This window comes from Eptatretus burgeri, chromosome 7 (assembly GCF_056783735.1).
Source record: "Eptatretus burgeri isolate ZD-2024b chromosome 7, Ebu_testis_v1, whole genome shotgun sequence".
NCBI lineage: Eukaryota > Metazoa > Chordata > Myxini > Myxiniformes > Myxinidae > Eptatretus > Eptatretus burgeri.
In genome coordinates, this window is record NC_140967.1 from 4,403,975 (window position 1) to 4,410,011 (window position 6,037).

Sequence of the window (6,037 nt, forward strand, 5' to 3'; positions counted from 1 at the left end):
GTCGGGAAGGTGTTACACTGCCGGGAAGGTGCTACACTGTCGGGAAGGTCTTCCACTGTCGGGAAGGTCTTACACTGCCCGGAAGGTCTTACACTGCCGGGAAGGTCTTCCACTGCCGGGAAGATCTTCCACTGTCGGGAAGGTGTTACACTGTCGGGAAGGTCATCCTCTGTCGGGAAGGTGTTACACTGCCGGGAAGGTGTTACACTGTCGGGAAGGTCTTCCACTGTGGGGAAGGTCTTCCACTGCCGGGAAGGTCTTCCACTGTCGGGATGGTCTTCCACTGTCGGGAAGATCTTCCACTGCCGGGAAGGTGTTACTCTGTCGGGAAGTTCTTACACTGCCGGGAAGATCTTCCACTGTCGGGAAGGTCTTACACTGCCGGGAAGGTCTTCCACTGTCGGGAAGTTCTTCCACTGTCAGGAAGGTCTTACACTGCCCGGAAGGTCTTACACTGCCGGGAAGGTCTTCCACTGCCGGGAAGATCTTCCACTGTCGGGAAGGTGTTACACTGCCGGGAAGGTCTTGCACTGCCGGGAAGGTCTTCCACTGCCGGGAAGATCTTCCACTGTCGGGAAGGTCTTACACTGCCCGGAAGGTCTTACACTGCCGGGAAGGTCTTCCACTGCCGGGAAGATCTTCCACTGTCGGTAAGGTGTTACACTGCCGGGAAGGTCTTACACTGTCGGGAAGGTCTTACACTGCCGGGAAGGTCTTACACTGTCGGGAAGCTCTTTCACTGCTGGGAAGCTGTTTCACCAGGGAGAGGAGGAACACGTTCATTAATTTGTTCGTCCTTTTTAGATCCTCTTGGAGGACCTCTTCGTCTTACTCACGTTGTTGTTGTTCATCTTCTTCTTGTGGACTTTTTTGTTTCACAGCCTTCAGTTTTCATCAAAACTTCCTGAAACTTGGCATATATATGTAAAAATTTCCTGCGCAGACAGTAACCATCTCCGATTTTGAAAATTCCTCCTAGAAAAAAAAGTTATGACGTCAAAATATCTCCGCTAATGGAAATCGCCTAAAAAATTATCTCCGAAACTAGGTAAGCTTTTTGAATTCTGTTTGTAGGAATCGAACAGGGCATTAGCAGAGATGAATTGCCACACATATGATGCATCACTATGACGTCATATCAATTTTTATGACGTCATTCCTATTTTTTGACATTTTTTGTTTCACAACCGAGAGTTTTCATCGGATCTTCGTGAAACTTGCCATGTATGTGCAGAAAGCCCACGCGCAGGCAGTCACCACCTCCGATTTTGGAAATTCTTCCGAGAAAAAAAAACTTGATGTCATAATATCGTCGCTAATGGAAATCGCCAATACCATTATCTCCGAAACTAGGCAAGCTGTTTGAATTTTGTTTGCGGGAATCAAGCCGGGCATTAGCACAGATAATAAATAATTTATCGCAAACCTGATACATCACAATGACGTCATATTCGTTTTTATGACGTCATCATAAAGAGGACGAGGATCTTAGCTCATTTGAGCTTGTTCTGTTCACGGGAGAAACGTTTTGAGTCTCCATAGAACAGTCCGTATCAGAGACCATGGTACTTGTACAGTGACCTGGTGACTTGTCCACACTCACAGACGAAAGGATCCACGGTCGATCACGTGCTTCGGCGAGAGTGAGCCCTGATTGTTCATGAGACGACGAGTGCAAACTGGAGGGGCACTCGGTGGAGCGCACACCTCCGCCACGTAACACCTGATCCACGAGAACATATCGGGCCCGATACATGTTTGAAATATTTTTAAAGTTTATCGTTTTTGGCCCAATCTCTCACTGGTGAAGAATCACTTAAAAAAAAAAATAAATAATTCTCGTATCCAGATCCGGATTCGGATCTTCACCAAAATCGAATCAATTCGTCCTCGCGACACACCTAACCTGTCCAGCAAGTTTCATCCGAATCCGTGCACAACTTTTTGAATGAGAATGAATGAGACAAAAAAGTTGCATTTTTCGAAATTGATTTCTGGAGCAACACATTCTAGTGGGGGTGGGTGGGTCACAATAAGACAAACATATTGTGGGGCACTGAGAGAACCGGCAATGTAAGAGCGTAATGAAGGAGTGTAAAAAGGCAACACCCTGACAGTGGACAGCAGTGGGGGCAGCAGTTGGACACAACAAGCAAAGGAATGAATAAACAGGGAAAAGAGGAAATAGAGTTGAGAGAAAGAAACAGAAAAGTGCAAGTCAGAGGTTTGGGTGAGGTCGGATTAATGGGGGTAGAAAAGATAGCGAGTAGAGATAGGGGATGGCATGATATGATGGTGCACCGCCTGCTTGAAGTCCTGGAGGGGAGAGTCTGGTTGAACCATCTATGGAAGGTATTTCAGCAAACACCGAGGCTCCCGACCTGTCTGCAATGTACAAGCAGCAGGTCTTGGGTTTTGGCCTCACCACAAGAGATGACGAGGCCTCATAATTTCGTTTTGGCCTCATCATTTTAACAGCTTTCAATTCCATGGAATCCAAGAGAGACAGATGTGTTGCTGGGGCCTCAGCCCAGAGTAGAGGGCTGTATTCTATCGAGCTATGTTCAAAGGCCCTGTAGGCATTGAGTGGCTTGGATTTTTAAAGGAAAGTCTTTGATCGACGGAGAAATCCCCAGTTTGCGGATGGCTTTGTAGGCCAGCTTTTCGGCATGGTTGCCCTGGAGAGTTCATAGCTGATGGTGATTCCTACAACTTCAAGAACATGTCCCGTCGGACGCTCGAACCCCGCTATTTGCGGGGGATACGTTTTTGAAAAATGCCGTGAATGTTGGGGCATTGTTTTGTTTTTTTCAACATTGTCTAGGATCGTAGAAGAGCGATTACACCGAACAAAATAGGACACCACATAATAAAGGGAACAGCAGGAGAAAGGGGAAACACCAACAGCAGGGTGGGTTGGGGGGGGGAGAAAGTAGTTGGAGATGGACAAACAAGGGATGCAGGTTAATGATGAGGGTTAAGGGAGAACGTAAAGGGTGCACAATATGGATACAGAGCAAAATTGTGTTTGACCAGTTTGTGATTTTGTTAAGGTCTGAGGAGAGGGAAGAGGCTGCTGCCTGTCTGTCAGCAGGAAGAGAGACGTCACGACAGAGAGTGGAGTGATCAGCAAAGATATAAAGAGGACTTTCTGGAGTCAGTGAGATCATTGATGAAGATTTGGATTACGATGGGGCCGAGAACACTGCCTTGGGGGTACTCCAGCCTTGACAGGGAGAGGAGATGAAAGGGTTCCGTTGAGAGCCACATGTTGACCACGAGAGTAGAGGAAGTCAGTGATCCGAGAGTGGAGTTGGCCTAAGATTCCATCGGCAGAGAGTTTGGAGAGTAAAGCAGGATGCCAGACTGTATCAAAAGCTCGAGATATGTCCAGAGAGACGGCCCTGATCTCATGTCTGATATTGAGGGCCTCCATCTATTGTTTGGAGAGTTGAAGCAGCATGTCCAAGGTAGAGGGACCAGGTCTGAATCCGAATTGATGATCTGAGATGAGGTTGTTGGAGAAAAGGAATTATTTCATATCAACCGCGATGATGGATTCCATGACCTTGCTGATGATTGGAAGTGCAGCAAAGTATTTGGTCAGTCGTGAAGAGGATCTGTTTTTGCACCTTTTTTATGTCATGTTGCGATTTCCAATTTCCCAGGTGGATTTTCGACACCAGTCCTGAAGTGTTTATACTATATATATATATATATATATATATATATATATATATATATATATATATATATATATATATATATATATATATATATATATATATATATATATAGTGAATACGTGAATGTAGAAGCAGGTCACACTTTATGACCACACAAATACACGTGGTCCGTGAATAGTGAATCCGTGAATTGCGGGGTCCAACACTACTTTATTGTGTATCAGTTGTTATGAGCAATGGTTGGTAGGCTTTCTCAAGTGCAGTTTAGTACTGCATAGATAATTTGTCTATCGAAGTTTTTTTTATGTTTCCTGGATGAAATAATGGAGAAAGGAATTTGTAGATATTCATGAATCTGTGTTATTTAGTTGAAGTGTGCTTGTTCAAGATACTCCCTTGGACCTGGAATTGCATGTTGTTGTCGTTTCTGTATCGCACCTGTTTATCTCATGTTAGGGACCCTTGAATTCAGCAAAGGAATGTCTCTCGATTGTTTCAAGGCAGCTGTGTAAATATTGCTATGAGGGGAACATGCTGCAGTTTTTTTCACAACTCAATAAATGGATAACAACTTTTGCAATGAAACATTTGTGGCCCCATGTTGGTGAGAGTGAGGGACTTCCATGCCCCAGCCATGAGGGTAGAAGCCCTACCTCGTACAAGGTTAAATATAAAACCCGAAGTCATCTGAAAAGGCAACTACAGACAGTGAGTGAGGCATTGATTGCATTGAAGGTCAAGCAGGTGACAGGGACATGCAGACCCATGCTAGTAGGTTCTTTGACTCCACCAGTATATTTGACTTCACCGTGGGTCTCTCAATGAGTCTAGCAATCTTGGAGTCGACTGACAAGCTCAGTTCAGAGCCATAATCGTTTTCTGATGCACTGAATTGATGCACTCATTCCACCACACTCATCCGTTGTTTCACTGCTTGGTCTTGTCTGACGTTTTTAGAGGTGGAATGCTGATGGTGCTTCCTTGCTCCAGTTTCAGCATACGTTCAATCTCTCCCGCAAGCCTCGCTCGTTCTGCTACGCTTAAGCAGTACTTGAGCAAGGCTTGAGGATATGTTGTCAGACCAATTATGGCACCGTGTCCTTTGTTGACATGTTATTGTGCTCGATCTGGGCCGAAGGACATGAATGCAACATAATTGTTGTTGACTGCAAACTCACCACTGTCGAGCTCATGCCATATGGATGGATGGCTCTGCTCTAGTCGATAATGTGAGCCACATGTTATGGAATGTTTTGGGTATAGTCGTGCCTGCTGAATGCGAAGAAGTAGGTGCACATCTTTTCCAACGAAGCAAGAGCCAGTTCTGTGCGCATGCGCCTCGCAGGAATTGGAGCAGATTGATGACTTGCTTCATGTACAATGTACATCTGAGCCCACTTGGACATGGGATACTTCTCATTCGTCTGATTGAACTCGTCCATGTGTCTCATCAGGTTCAGGCTTCCCATCATATTGATCAGATTGTGATGAGCTTGAGCTATCTCTAGTCCATTTGGAAATGGTTCTCTCAGATTTTTTTTCACATTTTCTCACCACTTCTCCGAATAAATACATGGTCAACTAAGTTCCTCATTGTTGAAAACATGCAAAAAGACAGTTTGTCCATGTATTTTAAATTTTAAAATTAATTTACTCTTTGAAAAATTTCCACTCAATTTTTGAGGCGTTGCTCTCTCCACCTTTCCTTGCTTTCTCCACCTCTCTCTCTTTATCTCACAACCATCCCCACATCCTCGCACCCATCCCTCGCAGAGTGTATGCGGCATGTGGTAAGGCATCCCTCTCTCCCCTTTCCTCACTCTCCTCCCATCCTTGCCCCCTCCTTGCTGCCACACCCCTCCTCAGTCCTCCTCCCTCCCATCTCTCCAAATTTGGAAGGAGGAGCAATTTAATTGAGGTTGTTTAACGAGGGTAGAAAATTGGGGACGATCTGAGATGTTGGTGAACAACTGCCTTGAAGACCTGGAGGGAAGAATGAGATTGAAGAGGATGTGGAAGTTGATATCACAGATCAGAAAAAAGAGGAACAAATGAGTGGACAAAAGAGGAACAAAAAAGAGGATGAAAACAACCCAAAGGAATGACATTCGTCACCTAGCCATCTTCAGAGGTGAAGTGAAAGAGTAGAAGAACACATGCTTTTCTGCCAAGATGAGTGTGACACTCCTTTGAGTTCCTGCATCATTTACATTCTTGATTTAACTTGACTTGACCGGCCTACTTAGTCCGCTGCAGGACAAAGGCCTCCATCACCATGATCCATTCTATTCTATTCAACGTAATTTCACAACCATTTATACTCTGGGAAATTATTCCATCTCATCTCTCGA